This window comes from Sapajus apella, unplaced genomic scaffold (genome assembly GCF_009761245.1).
Source record: "Sapajus apella isolate SASKATOON/1434 unplaced genomic scaffold, GSC_monkey_1.0 scaffold99, whole genome shotgun sequence".
In the NCBI taxonomy this organism is placed as follows: Eukaryota; Metazoa; Chordata; class Mammalia; order Primates; family Cebidae; genus Sapajus; species Sapajus apella.
In genome coordinates, this window is record NW_022437039.1 from 3,635,609 (window position 1) to 3,650,242 (window position 14,634).

General features: G+C 40.5%; 1 protein-coding gene and 1 long non-coding RNA gene across 2 annotated transcripts in view; one reads left to right on the forward strand and one right to left on the reverse strand.

Moving 5' to 3' along the window:
* The window catches only part of LOC116536187, a 26,297-nt gene extending 20,718 nt beyond the window's left edge, over nucleotides 1-5,579 (reverse strand). Inside the window, exon 1 of the long non-coding RNA XR_004262519.1 lies at nucleotides 5,569-5,579. This is a non-coding gene — a long non-coding RNA (uncharacterized LOC116536187). The remainder of the gene's footprint in view (nucleotides 1-5,568) is intronic.
* RBFOX1 (RNA binding fox-1 homolog 1) overlaps nucleotides 1-14,634 on the forward strand; it is a 2,532,432-nt gene that overhangs the window by 1,353,816 nt on the left and 1,163,982 nt on the right.

The window sequence follows — 14,634 nt, forward strand, 5'->3', positions numbered from 1 at the left end:
TGGAAGTCAGGCAGAATAACACCTTTTTTTTCTCTCTCTTCTGAGGAAGAAGTAGTCATGATTTACAGACTTCTAGAAACATAATAAATGTGACCACTTTTTGAAGTTTCAAATAAGATAGCTGATCTTTCTAAAGCAGAGATCAGAGAAAATCTACTCTGGGATACATTTCATTTAGACCAGGGGTCCTTCCTGGTCATGTTTGATTTTTTTTACCTTCAAAATCGTATCTTTCATATTTGCATCTAAACCTTGGCCTTCAAATGGGACTTCTTTGAACTCTGGAAAGGAATGGTGTTCAATTTACAGGGTTCCTCTTAGTTAGGATGCTGATTAAACCCCAGACTGCAAGCAAGACCCTTAGCTGGGAAATAAAGAGAAGAACTATGGCAATGCATGTACACTGAAAGTCCCTTTAATCATAGCCCTTATTGTCTGTTTTCTTATTGACAAGCTCAGACTATGCACTGGAGTAAAAATTACAGGACTTAGTATTAACTTCAATTCTGTGAAGAATACACATATTTTACATAGTAAAGAGTGGTTTACATTTAATCCAGTTAAATGTGTCACTTTACTGACACGCCTTGAATATTGTGAGTCTTGGATATTGCAATCCTTTATAATCTCCATCAGTCTTGTAAATTTTGGTTTTGTTTTGCTTGATATCAGCAACTGTCACACAAGCTATGGTGTCCGAGATCATTTGAATAATTTTGGCAGCTTAGAAAATAGTGTGGTGCTTAAAAGAACAGAAATGAGAATTCCAAAGGCAGGGGTCTCAATACCAAATTTTGGGGGTATATAGTGTCCCTTTGAACTTTCTAGGTTTTGTTATGAGAGAGGAAGCTGCAGCTAGCATAGTATCAGAATGTATGAACTTACAAGGATTTTTACACACTGATTTCATCCAAATTCCTTTAGTTCCAAGTTAAAAAAAAATAAGTTTCAAATAAGCTCTCCAGGTAGCCACAAAGATGAGAAAGATAAAAATAAAACATAAAGTTTCAAATAAGCTTAAGAAAAAAAAAAAAGAATTTGATTATAGAACCAGGAAGCACAAAGGGTAGACTTCAGGTGCAACTGAGTCAGAAGATTTCACGATGTCACAAGAACTGTGATTCTACCAGATATGCCTCCTCTCTTGGTACCAGACACCAGTAAAATTTCTTACACACATAGTCTCTGAGAAGTTAGTATCTTTGGCTGCGCGCAGTGTCTCACGCCCGTAATCCATCACTTTGGGAGCCCTAGGTGGGCAGATCACTTGAGGTCAGGAGTTCAAGACTAGCCTGGCCAACATGGTGAAACCCTGTCTCCACTAAAAGTACAACAATGAGCTAGGCATGGTGATGATGCCTGTAATCCCATTTAGTGAGAAGGCTGAGGCAGGAGATTCACTTGAACCTAGGAGGTGAAGTTTGCAGTGAGCTGAGATCATGCCACTGCACTCAAGCCTGGGCAACAGAGCAAGACTCTGTGTCCAGAAGAAAAAAGAAGAATAAGAAGTTGGTATCCTCTTGGGGATACTGCCAAAAATTCTAGGGAAGGCTCTGATTGGCTAATTTCAGTCCTGTGCATACTTCTCAGCAAATCCCTAGATGATAAGGCTGGAGTTTTCTGAGTGGCTGGTCTTGAACCTCATCACCTATGGGGTAAGGTAGGAATGAAGGGGATACAGCTCTCACTACATGAAATACACAGATGCAGAGTCAGCAAGGGTGGTTCTCCAAAGTACAGCTAGTGCTCGACGTACGACCACGATTGGTTCTGACAGACCAGTCATAACACGATTTGGTCATAAGTTGAGTAGGCTATATGCACGCGGAGATGGTAGTGCTGCCGGAAGCTGGTCCGCACTGTTGTACTCCCAGCTGGGCAACATTTGCGCTGCCAGACGCGGAGCAGTCGTGGCTAGCATTTGTGGTCGTAAAGTCGAATGGTCGTAAATTGCATAGGTCATAAGCCGATCAATACCTGCAAAAGATTTTAGATGAATCCGAAAACAAAAGAAAACACAAGCACACACTAGTAGACAGACCTTCTCATAGACCCTTGCATAGTTTAACCACTGTGCAGCTCAGTTTGCTCTGCTCCCAGTTCACAAATGCCTTCCTTGGCTGGTTTTGCTTTTGCAGTGGATTTTGTGACATGTTTTCAGCATTGTCTAAGAGGGGTGACAGTTTCAAATCCACCGAGAAGTGGACACCATTCCATACTTCGTGACTAAATCTAAAACACTGTTCACTTGTGCCTCCAGCTGAAACATTTTTCTTTTCATTCTTCTCGGAGTCCCTCTCCATCTCCCCACCCCTCACTGTTCTCCATGGTACACTTCTCTTTTTGGGTGACGGGGACAGAGTCTCGCTCTGTCACCCAGGCTGCAGTGCAGTAGCATCATCTCGGTTCCTGCAACCTCTGCCTCCTGGGTTCAAAAATTATCTTGCCTCAGCTTCCCAAATAGCTGGGACTACAGGTGTATGGCACTAGGCCTGGCTAATCTTTGTGTTTTCAGTAGAGGCAAGGTTTCACTGTGTTGGCTATGCTGGTCTCCAACTCGTGGCCTCAAGCAACCTGCCCATCTAGGCTCCCAAAGTGCTGGGATTATAGGCACCTGCCACCACGCCCAGCTAATTTTTGTGTTTTCAGTAGAGATGGGATTTCATCATGTTGCCCAGGCTGGCCTTGAACTCCTGACGTCAAGTGATCCACCTGCTTCAGCCTCCCAAAGTTCTGGAATTGACAGGCATGAGCCACTGTGCCTGTCCTTCGCTGTACAGTTCTAATTCTTTGCTTCTTCCTGAGCTTTTTCCAGCAGGAGCCAAAATCAGTGTATTATTCTGCATCCCAATTGAAATTGTTTTTCTTCTTACAACACTTAGAATGTACCTACTTGAATTTTAGTTTCTAAGAATTCATGCCTTTCTTGAGAAACAGAGTACTGTTCTGTGATTCTTTCTTCAGCACTTTACATTCATTAGAACAATGCCTGGCACTAAATATTTAATTCTGGTGAGTTCTTCCCAGACAAGACTAAAGGAAGGAGTGAATACCTGGGTGACTCAGGTTATCCTTTGGGGCTGGCTGTGTTCCCTATGGGAGTATGAGTGTGGACATTAATGGTTTGGAGGAGCTCAGGAGAACTGTCTCATCACCTATGGAGTAAGGTAGGAATGAATTGAATACAGCTGTAACTACATGAAATACACAGATGTAGAGTCAGCAAGGGTGGTTTGCAGAGGCAGAGATGGATTTTGTTTCTCTTGGGGGCTCTAGGAATTCTGCCCACACCTGGACCCATTTTACGTGATAATGCCTCCAAGTTTTGGGTTACAGAGCTCAACTCTCTGAGATTAACACAAAGCAAGGGGCTTCTCTGTACATCTATACAGAGCTAGCCCAACTCAGGATAAGCAGTTTCTCATTAATGCTACAAATGTTATGTAGCATCTGTTAAGTGTTGGGCATGTGTAATCAGTTCATATATATGTGACCGCTGCCCTCATGGTTGGAGCTTTGCTGCTGGGATGGTCCAGTTGGGGGCTGCCTCTTACTACCAGTGGCATCTCCGGCTAGTTACTTAACAGCTCTGTGCCTAAACCTTCCTCCCTGTAAAATGGGAATAAACAGCTACTTCACAGAGCTGTTGTGAAGACTAAATGATTTTACGTTGCCTAGCACAAGTAACCATTTAGCAAATGATAGCTGTTCCTTGTAGCTGTTGGCTGATGAAGCCTGCAGGCTGGTAGCACACACATTCATCAAATGATAATATTTAAAATGTAAATTATGACATAATTGATCTGAAGAGGAGGTGCTTGGTGTTAAGTACACTTAAAATGTGGAATTCTGTAAACGTTTGCCTGGGAATACATAGCTAATATAGCTACAGATAAGACCATTCATAGATTAGAGTCAAAATGAATAATGTATCTAATTTTGGTGATTGATAATAAGACAGCAGTTGTGGACAGCTGAGATGGTCCTTTTCCAACCAGGATGTCAAAGCTACTGTGATTATCACACGAGTTACATTTCATATTCTGCCAAGATGGTTCTTCCCTCTCAATGCATTGGTTATTTCAGGGTGGGAAAAGCCTTCAGCTCAGTGTCCTTCAGGATCCAGTCTACTCTTTAAATTTCTGAGAGTCATTTGGATTTCAGAAGGATTTGCCTCTCATCTTCCAGTCATATCCTATTACCAGTCAATTCAGAACATCCATCAGTTCAGCAAGAGAGGAAAGGATGAATTTTCATGGCTTCCACCTTTGCTTGGTAACAGATTATGTAGAAATCACTCTATGACTCGCTGCTTCTTGCTGGGATGATAATGTTCCTATATGTGGCTAAGTTGTGCCCACATATTTAAAAGTTGGAACATACCTAGTAAATAGCCATACCTTTGAAAGTTCTACTTTAAGTTGAATTAGACAAGTGAATGAAGTAATAATTAAAGTATTTGAAGGAGGGCAGCCCTTTGTCTTTAAAAAAGAGAGAGAATAATATCAGGGAACCAATCAGACTAGTGAATCAGAGCCCAGTTTTGGGGTCTGACAGACTCAGGGTGGAATTGCTGTGAGACCTTGAGCTAGTCTCTCTAGTTGTTGAAACTCAGTAATGTCATCTACAAAATGGAATAATAATGCCCAGTTCATGGATTTGTAGTGAAGACTGAAGGGGATACTAGCTGCAAAGTATTCAGATGTTTACCTGGGGTATGCTAATTGCTGAATAAATATTAGCCATTATCCCAGTGTTGTATGCATTGATGACAATGGTAAATAAGAATTCTTGAGGAGGTTTGATTCATCTTTCTTTTCCCTTCTGAATTTTGAAGTCCTTGGAAAGAGAAAAAATAAACACAATTTTTATATTCCTTTTGTTGCAGAAATATGTAATTATGTGATATATACACATACATATGTGTATACATTTTATGCCAAAAATTATATAGATCATGTACATGTAGATGTATACACATACAACTCTACGTAGCATGTATCAATGTATTATGTGTAAGATATATATTATAAATATATAGTATAGAGTATGTCTGGTAGTATATTATGTGTTATACATAATATAAAATATATTGTATCTTATTAGATTACATATATTCCTGGTATCTATGTTACAATCATTTCTAATTTTTTAAAAATGTATTTATCTAAAGAAGAAGCATAAGCTACCCCCTGCGAGTTCTCGGAGGGTTGGTTTTTATTGTTATTTGTTTTGACACTTGAGTGGCAGCAACTTCCAGTTACAGCCAGAGTCTCATTGCGTAATCCCGTGGAAATGTCCCTAGGTAACAGGATGTGCCCACTGCCCATGGAAGTCACTTCTGTTAAATAGGGAGGATTTTATCTGTCTGAATAAATATTTCTGGGTCTCTTCTCACTCTATGGATTTGAAATGTGAATAGGCAAGAAGGGTCATCACTATAAATCAGCAGTTTCCATGAAGTCACCACCGATTTAGAGCAGACAGCAGCTTTTGGGTTGAAATAAAGATCATGAAGTGCAGACGTAGGCAGCAAATGCTGGGGATAATGTGTGGAGTTTATGGGACTATTGAGTGAATGTTTATCAAGGATTGATAGGAAGGAGAATGCTTTTTTGGAGATAAGTTAGCTAATCAATAATTGGCGAGGGAAACATGGAAATACTTAGTGGAAATTGATGCCAGCGACAGCAGTCCACACAAGTACATGCACCTACCATTCCAACATCCCATGTGTCACTAAGTCTGTCTAATCACATTTTACTCATCTTTGTGCTACTCTTAAGTTGCCATGGGGGTGAGAGTAGACACAGTGGGAATGAATGATGTCTCCAAGGACAGGATGATAGAAAAGTAAGAAAAGTGGATTTGTTTTAAGGAAGGGCCACTTTTATGAATGGTTGGAAGAATGGAGGAGAGAAGGACAGCAAAAAGTGATAGGAGAAGTGGCAGGTGAACCGGGCAGGGACAGTTTCCTAAAGGGTAGGAGGAATTTCACGGAGACAGCAACCATGGATGGTCCCACATCCTGTAATGAATTTGAGCATGAAGAAGAGTCATTGGACTTATACTCCAGTGAGTCAGTTTTTTATGTTTTGCCCAACTTTGTACCTAAATCATTCCCCACAATTAAGTGTGAGTTCCCAGAGAGCAGGTACCAGGGTTTATTCATTTTGAAAACCCCAGGGTCTGGCAGGCATATTAGGGATGAATAAATGTGTTTCAAAAGTATGCATGAATGAATGAATGGTTAAATAAGTGCCGACCTTAACATAACAGTTTAATATCCATACGAAATGAAAATACCAAAGTGTTAAGTAATTAGAAATTGGCAAAATTGGGCACAAGAAACCATTTTAGATACGTGGTAGCTCTAGGGGATTAAGAAATAGTAACCCATTATTTCCCTACTGAGTAAGAACCAACTGAGAAAGAAGCTGGGCAGGAAGGCAAAAGGAAGTAAACAGTCTTCTTTCATTTAGCCTAATGTTTTTAATGTTCTGATCCCATCCCCCTGAGGTGTTCGGAATAGGCAAATCTATATAGATGCGAAGTAGATTAGTCACCGCCTAGGGATGGAGAGTGAACTGCAGATGTGTACCAGGGTTTTCTCCTGGGATAATAAAAAATGTTCTAAAATTAAATTGTGGTGATAATGGCACCACTGTGTGAATATACTAAAAAGGTACTTAGTTGTATACCTTGAATTGGTGAATTTTATGGCTTTTGAACTCTATCTCAATAAAACTTAAAAACAAATCAAAACAAAAAGGCATCTGTGTATTAATCAAATAAACCCAAATTTAAAGATACGGCCAAGTGGGCTTGCTTATGCTCTCCTGATTTGTGCCGACTTGCCCGTCAGTCACTGACACTGTGGAAACCTTCAGGTAATCCCCTGGCCTCCAGTCCTCACACACACACACACACTCGCTCAGGAGTTGTGCATTTTCTGCTAACTGGAGAATTTGACATAGGACTAAGGGACTAGCCTGAGTATGTCCAGGTTCTTTTCCCAAGGTCACCGATTTGATAAACTGTTCCTTCTTGTGCATGGAGGAATGAGAAGCTCAGGAGAGGCCCAGAATATTATGCTAGAAAAATTCTTGCACATGGAAACACAGGGCAGGAGGATAAGTGGGTGCCCCTGTTCTCGTGTCTCATACATTTTATGTCCAGTTGTGTCTGCTTTTCTATCACAAAGACTCTTTTTTTTATTGTACTTTAGTTTCTGGGGTACATGTGCAGCTCATGCAGGATTGTTGCATAGGTACACACATGGCACTGTGGTTTGCTGCCTCCATCCCCCCACCACCTACATGTGGCATTTCTCCCCATGTTATCCTTCCCCGACCTCCCCCCGACCCGCTGTCCCTCCTTTGGCACCCCCAACAGACCCAAGTGTGTGATGCTCCGCTCCCTACGTCCATGTGTTCTTGTTGTTCAACACCCACCTATGAGTGAGAGCATGTGGTGTTTGATTTTCTGTTCTTGTGTCAGTTTGCTGAGAATTACAGTTTCCAGATTTGGAAGTCCTAGACTAGAGAATGTTCCCTGCATTCCATATCAGGTGAGATCAAAGTATACAAAGGCCTTCTCTTTAGTTAATTTCCTTTTACCCAAATCCTATCCATTGGGCATAATCAGTAATTATAAAATCCATCAATTCCGGGAGTATGGTCATGAGAAAGCTTGATGAAATGTGGCTTTTGACTGTACAGTAGTCAAAAGTCTAGTTCTTCATGTATTAAAAGACACCATTCCATCCATTGTATGTTTGTCTGTGTTTATTGAGGTAGGCACTTGCATGTAGTTGCATTGACATTTAGACAGACTTGCCCATTCTAGACATTTTCTCACTATTAATTGCATGTGGCTAGCACAGTGTCTGGTTATTAGTCAATTCATTAAATATTGGCTCCATAAGGGATTGGGGTCACAGGCATTCGGAATATAGGAGGAGTAACTCTGTTAATTCAGGCATTACTGGATGAAAGGGGTTCTTTACTGGAACAAACTACATTTTTTTTGTCCTTGGTAATATTAGTCTTACTTCGAGGCACTAGAGTGTTTTGAGACTAGTGAAACTCCCCTGGCCTTCAGAATTATAATTTAAATCTTTTATCCCTCCAGAACTCAGGACATTTAATTTACCATGATTCATAAAAGACCAGTAATAAACCCTGTCTTTATTTCAACGTGGGCGGCATTGACTTCCCGCTGTAGGAATTGGGTGTTCTTTATCAACGCCTCTATATCTACTTATCACGGATCCTGCATGTGTACAAAAAGCCATCTTTGTCAGTCAGGGGGAGATTTTATTAACTAAAGGTTCATTTGTTCTTCAAGTGACACTATCTCTTTGGAATTACCAGATGTTGTTCAAACTGTGCTGGCTCTCCTTTTATTCTGATGATGGCAAATGTTGAATGTGGTGGATAAATATTGGGCACTGTCCTCGGTCATCTTAAATAAATGTGATAAAATGAAAACATGTCGCCTCTGAGGTCTCATTTGTTCTCAGGAAGTCCACGGCGCGTTCAGGCCCACAGACAATGAAAGGCGAATCAGCCATTCACTGGGTGTTCCATTATGAGACATTCTTGTCATTTTCCCGATTGCATTTTAGATTAATATATAGCGTGAGATAAGGTGACATGGACTGAGATGATGCCATAGTGCCATGGCCGAATTGTTTTGTTATAATCATATGATATAGACAATTAAATGTATTGTGGTGAGCTTCCCTGGAAATTTGCATTTAAAAGTAAAGGTGGCAGAAAATAAATTAATGGTGGTTTTCTTATGACTTCGACCTGAAGGATGCCATAGGAGTGCAGGTGTTATATTTTGACCCTTGTTTGCTATCACGGCAAGACTGGTGACTGTCTTTTGAGGAGGAGTAGAGGGGATTTCACTTAACTGGATGATCACAGAGCTGAGGTTTTATCATCCATTGCTGAGCCATGAATTAAATATTTATAATATTAAAAAGTAGGAAAGAACCATCTGTCAAAACAGACGTTTTGGAATCACCATGCCCTTCTTTTGTGGGTGATGCATGACACCCGTGAATTAAGATTAAAAAGGGGATATAAAGCTGAATCTTGCATTCACAGTGGGGGAAAAACTTATGAATGCTTTGAAAATAATTGCTAATAATTATACTCAAATCATATTACATCAAGAAATGGAGACGTGAACCAGACTGGGACGGTAAGATTCCAAAATAACAGCTACAGTTTCTCTAATTTATTACATTGTCATCCGTCTTGTGATTTAACATCATTTTTCACGGTCTGCAGTAATAAACGGGATTAGTAAAAGTTGGCGGCTGTCTGTTGTGCAGAAATGTTGAAAGAAATGAAGTATTTCTGGGGGTGCTGCCGAACTCCTGTTGAAGGGGTAGTTAAGTGTCGCTGATTAATTCCCTTTCTGTCTCTGAAGAAATGGAGAAGGGGAAAATGCTCCTTTCTACCAAGTGTATCTCATTGCAAACTGCAGCTCAGAAGTTGCATAAGCATTTTCCTTCTTCGGTATAAATTGATTTGCTGTGAAAAATCTCGGACGGTTCCATTTCAAGGCAGTGTTTTGTTTGGCAGTGCAGGACAAATGTAGAGCTAAGTAGATTTGTCGGGTAATTTATTGGTCATTTTAATATTGTGTCTTCCCCACTTCGGTGTGTTAAGTACTTCACCAATGCTTCTTCAGCTATATACTGCTTATGGCATGCCCAACTCATCTTAATTAAATTCTTTCTTGCAACAACCTTATTTTTGCTCATGGGATACGTTGCTGTCACTGTGAGACATTTTCTAGGAAAATGGAGATAGATTTTTCATAAATTAAGCTCTTTTTTAAGGCTCTAAATATTAGTTGCTTAAATTAATATTAAGTTATTATGTACTCCAAATCAGTGCTTTACAAGTCTTTCAAAAAAATATCTGTTGCCCGGAAGCCTGGGAGGAGTGTGATAGAGCTGCAGGGTAACGTGCAGGTGTGTTGGGTTAGTGATGGGTGAAATGACTTTATGTGGCTTGTCCCCACCTCCCATTGTCAGAGGCAATCAAAGAAAGCATTTTGCAAATGGAGAATAAGAAAGAGGCCTTGCAGAGCATGTTACCCCCCTGGCTGCTGCTGCTGCTGCTGCTGGCGCCCCTGCTGAGATCAGCTCAGTGCCATCTTCTCTTTTAGAAAGAGGAGAAGAGAATATCCTGAACTGTGCATTTATACTTTTTTGAGAAAACATGGATTTCCTGACCAGAAACAATAAGCTTTTGAACTGTGTGACTTGAGTCTCCTGCCATGTTGGAAGGATATTGGAAAATCAGCCACCTTATGTAGAACTTGGTCATGACTTTCAAAAGTTTTCCCTGCAAATTGACACATGGGGCTTTCAGCTTATGTCCTGGGGATGTGGCAGCTGTCATGTCAATGTCTAGATAAATTGTGCGTTATAACCAAAGATGGTTAATTAAACAAAACAAAACACGCAAACAGGGGCTTATTCCTTCCCTCAGTCTGTTGCTCTCTCACACAGGTGAAGAACATGTTTCAATTAAGATGATTAATGTGACTCACCCCTGTGTCTTCAATCCTCAAGCCCACTGGCTCTTGGCCTTGTAGCCTTGTTGACTGTCTTTTATTTCCCCCGTCATACCCAGCTCCTCCTGAGTGGGATGTGGTGAGCTTTCTCCTCGCTCTGTCTGGAATGTGCCCCTCCTGCCTCACCACAACTTTTTCAGAGTTCGCTTTTACTTCTCCTTTCAATCTCAACTCAAAAATGCCACTTCCCCCAGGAAAGTCTTTGCTGGAATTCCCACTTCTAATGCAGCTCCAGCTCCCTAGGATAGATGAGAATATGTTTGTACTTGATCTCATAGTTCCTTGTCCTTTTCCTCCAGTTTATATATGCATATATATGTGTGTGTAACCATATGTATGTTTACAGATATATGACTGTGTTTGCATATACACACACACAGTCACGTGTCATGTTAATGTCTAGATAAATTGTGCCTTATAACCAGAAGTGGCTAATTAAATAAAACACCTAAATAGGGGCTTATTCACTCTCTCAGTCTGTTGCTCTCACATGTATGAAGAACATGTATGTGTATGTGTGTATATGTAAATGTGTGTATATACACACACATGTGTGCATATGTAGTTATATTCACACACAGCTGCTGGCATCCCCTGCTGAGATCATCTCATTGCCATCTTCTCCTACAGAGAGAGGAGAAGAGTTTATTCTGAACTATGTATTTTTTTTTTTTAAAGATGGAATCTCACTGTGTTGCCAGTCTGGAATGCAGTGGTGCAATCTCAGCTCACTGCAAACTCTGTCTCCCAGGTTGAAGTCATTCTCCTGCCTCAGCCTCCCAAGTAGCTGGGATTACAGGTGTGTACCACCATACCCACCCACTTTATGTATTTTTGGTAGAGATAGCACTTCACCATGTTGGCCAGGATCGTCTCAATCTCTTGATCTCGTGATCTGCCTGCCTCGGCCTCCCAAAGTGCTGGGATTACAGGCATGCACCACTGTGTCCAGCCTGAACTATCCATGTTTTGAGAAAACATGGATTTCCTGTTCAGGAAATGGGAAGCTTTTTGAACTGTATGACTTGAGTCACCTGTCATATTGGAAGGACATTGGAAAATAGGACATATATATATGTACACAGATACACACATATATGTGTATAGATACCCACATACACAAATATGCACATATGCATATATCTGTGTGTGTATATATTCCTTTGTTAATCTCTGTGTGTCTACATATCTTTCTGTATCCATATATTGAACACCTACTATGTGCCAGGTGCTCTTCCTGCATTTGGGATTTGTTGGTGTAAAGAAGGCAAGCTGAAGTTGTTCTCTGAAGCTCCCTTACCTGCCTCAAGTCTAGACACACCAAAGAAGAAGAAACTTCCGGTTCCTTTCCTGGATTCTCATTTATTGAACTCATATTGCAGGAAGGAAGACTGATATCTTCCAACACACCTGAACAGACATTTGTCACAGGTCATTGTATGTTCTTCAAGACCATTGAGTTCCATAAAAATCACTTACTATACATGTGAAAGTCATCCACACTTTCCCATCTCCCTTTCCCCTGAGAAGAAGGATGCAGAATCATCTGTATCACATTGTGTGGTGGGGTAGTCACTCTGCTATTCTCCTTCATGCCTGGTCATAAATTTGTTTATCATTTATCCAAAAAAAAAAAATAAAGACAAGCCCTCATGAAGTCTGTATTCTAGCTGGGGAGAAAAAAACAGGGAACAGTGTGCATGATACCTGAGCACATTGTGTTAGAATGTAAGTAGTGCTATGGAAAAAAGAAAACCAAAAGAGAAGGATGAGGCAGGTAGGCGAGCAGGGGTGGAAGAGCCTGCTGCAATTTTAAATGAGGAGGAGGGGGCCAGGGTAGGCCTCACTATGAAGGCAACATTTCAGCATAGAACTAGCTGCATGGACTTTGGAAGAAGAACATTCCAGGTAGTGAAAGCAGTCAAAGCAAAAGATGTTAAGACTTGAGAGTAGCCCTTTGTTCAAGGAAGAACAGAAGAGCTGGAGGGAGTGGAGTGGAAAATAGCAAAGAATGAGTTGAGGGAGGAAGCAAGGTGAGGAGGAGGTGCAAGTCACGTAGGGCTTGTAGACAATCAGGGCCTTTGGCTTTTACTTGAGCAAAATAGGGTCTTGACTTATATTTCAAATGGGTAGTTTGAACTTCTGCATTGAAAATTGATTTTAAGGGCACTTACTGCAGTTTGTAGCTGTGTACTTGTGTGATTATATGGTTGATGACTGTCTCTCCCATAGACCGTAGTCTCTAAGAGGGCTGGGGTCCTATCTTTCTTGCTCTTCATTGAATCTCCAGGATCAAGCCCAGTGCTTGGCATGTCACTGTCCAATAAATATTTAATGTGAAGGGATAAAATGAATGCAGCCCACATGAAGATGATGCTAGTTGGCATTCATCCCTCAGAGGCATGTGCTGTAGATAGTCAGTGTGCAAATTTCAACTTGTATCCATCCATTTAAAGATGACTTCAAACGCAACCTCCAACCAGAGCCTTAAGTGGAATTATCTACCTAATTGTTGCTGTATGCAGCTGTTTTTCATTAGTACTGTTTTAATTTGCAGTCTGTGAACTTTGATATTTCTAACAAAAAGAAATTGGATACTAGTCTGGAAGGCTTCCCTCCTTAAAATGAATATGGTTCACGCCCAAGCAAATGACTGGAAAGGTTCCCTGTTGTCCACTAGGGAAATGATTCATGGGGCAGGGGCTGTCCAGAGCAGACCAGAATGTTACAGTCTGCTGGAGAAATGATTCATGGTTTCAGAATTAGTATGCATGCATTCCATAACACATATTTACCTGGTAGTCTGTAACCATTCAGAACTGTTACAGTCTAGTAAGTAAATAACGTGTTTCTCAAAATTAGAATGTATACCAAATATGTATTTACCCAGTAGGCTGTAACAGTTCCAAAGAAACCCTCCCTGTTGTTAGTCTATCAGACTGACTTATGGATGTGGGTTTAATGTTGTTTTGAATATGAATGCAGCGCCAAGGAAGATGTGCAGTTTTTAGAAGGGTGAGGGGTTGTCATGTAGAACAAACCAATTTTAGGAGGAATATTCAATTCAGTTGCAGAATCTGTTCCTGCTATCCTTCTTTTAAAAAAAATATTATTTTCTCTCTTTTTTTCTTTTTTGCGAGTTTCTGGAAGATTGCTAATGACACTGGAGTGAATTTTTAAATACTGTAATTTAGTTATTGGTAACTTAATATGGCCTTATAATGATTAATAGACATATTGCTAGACATGTGTAGAGGTTAGTTTTTTAGTGGCCTATCTCATGGCCTTGGAGGAATCCACAAGTTGGATTTTGGTGCATGATTTTGTGATGTTATTGGCAGCACTTTGGCTAGTGAGTACCTATCACTCTGGCCTAGGTAAGTCAATCAGAAGCTAACCATATTCACATCAGCCATCTAGATACATTACACAGAAACAAATTTGCTTTCAGGCATCAAGTTTTCAGTGGGATATTACCAATTTCCATCATAACTGATGTTCAGCTGCGCGTCTACTGATGATGGCTGTATTGGTAGAGAATTAGACTCCGTAGTTCAAGATAGCTCATGGTTAAGTAACATCGTAGTCAAGAGTTTGTGGCTCTGGAATCAGATGACTTGGACGCCAGCTCTCTGAACTTCTATCAGTGATTAAGCTACTTTAAGACTTGATTACCTTATCTGTACAATTCGAGATTGCCTTATCTATACAATTAGTATACACTAATTGTACAGACAAGGCAAAAGTAGTATTCACTTTATAACATTCTTGTGAGTGAACTAGTACCCAGTAACTATGTATCAGTCTTCAGAGCACATATTGAATATTTAATAGTATCATCAATTGTTGTCTATAATCACTGAAGAAATTCAGCTATGCCGGGATACAGGAGGTATATGTACTAGGATTAGCAAGGGTGATGCAGTCCAGGTCTCCAAGTATTTGGTTTGGAAATAAATGAAGAGACCAGCCGTGTAATTGTATCTTTCACTAATAGGTTATAAGTGGTCGTGCAAGTTTCTAAACATC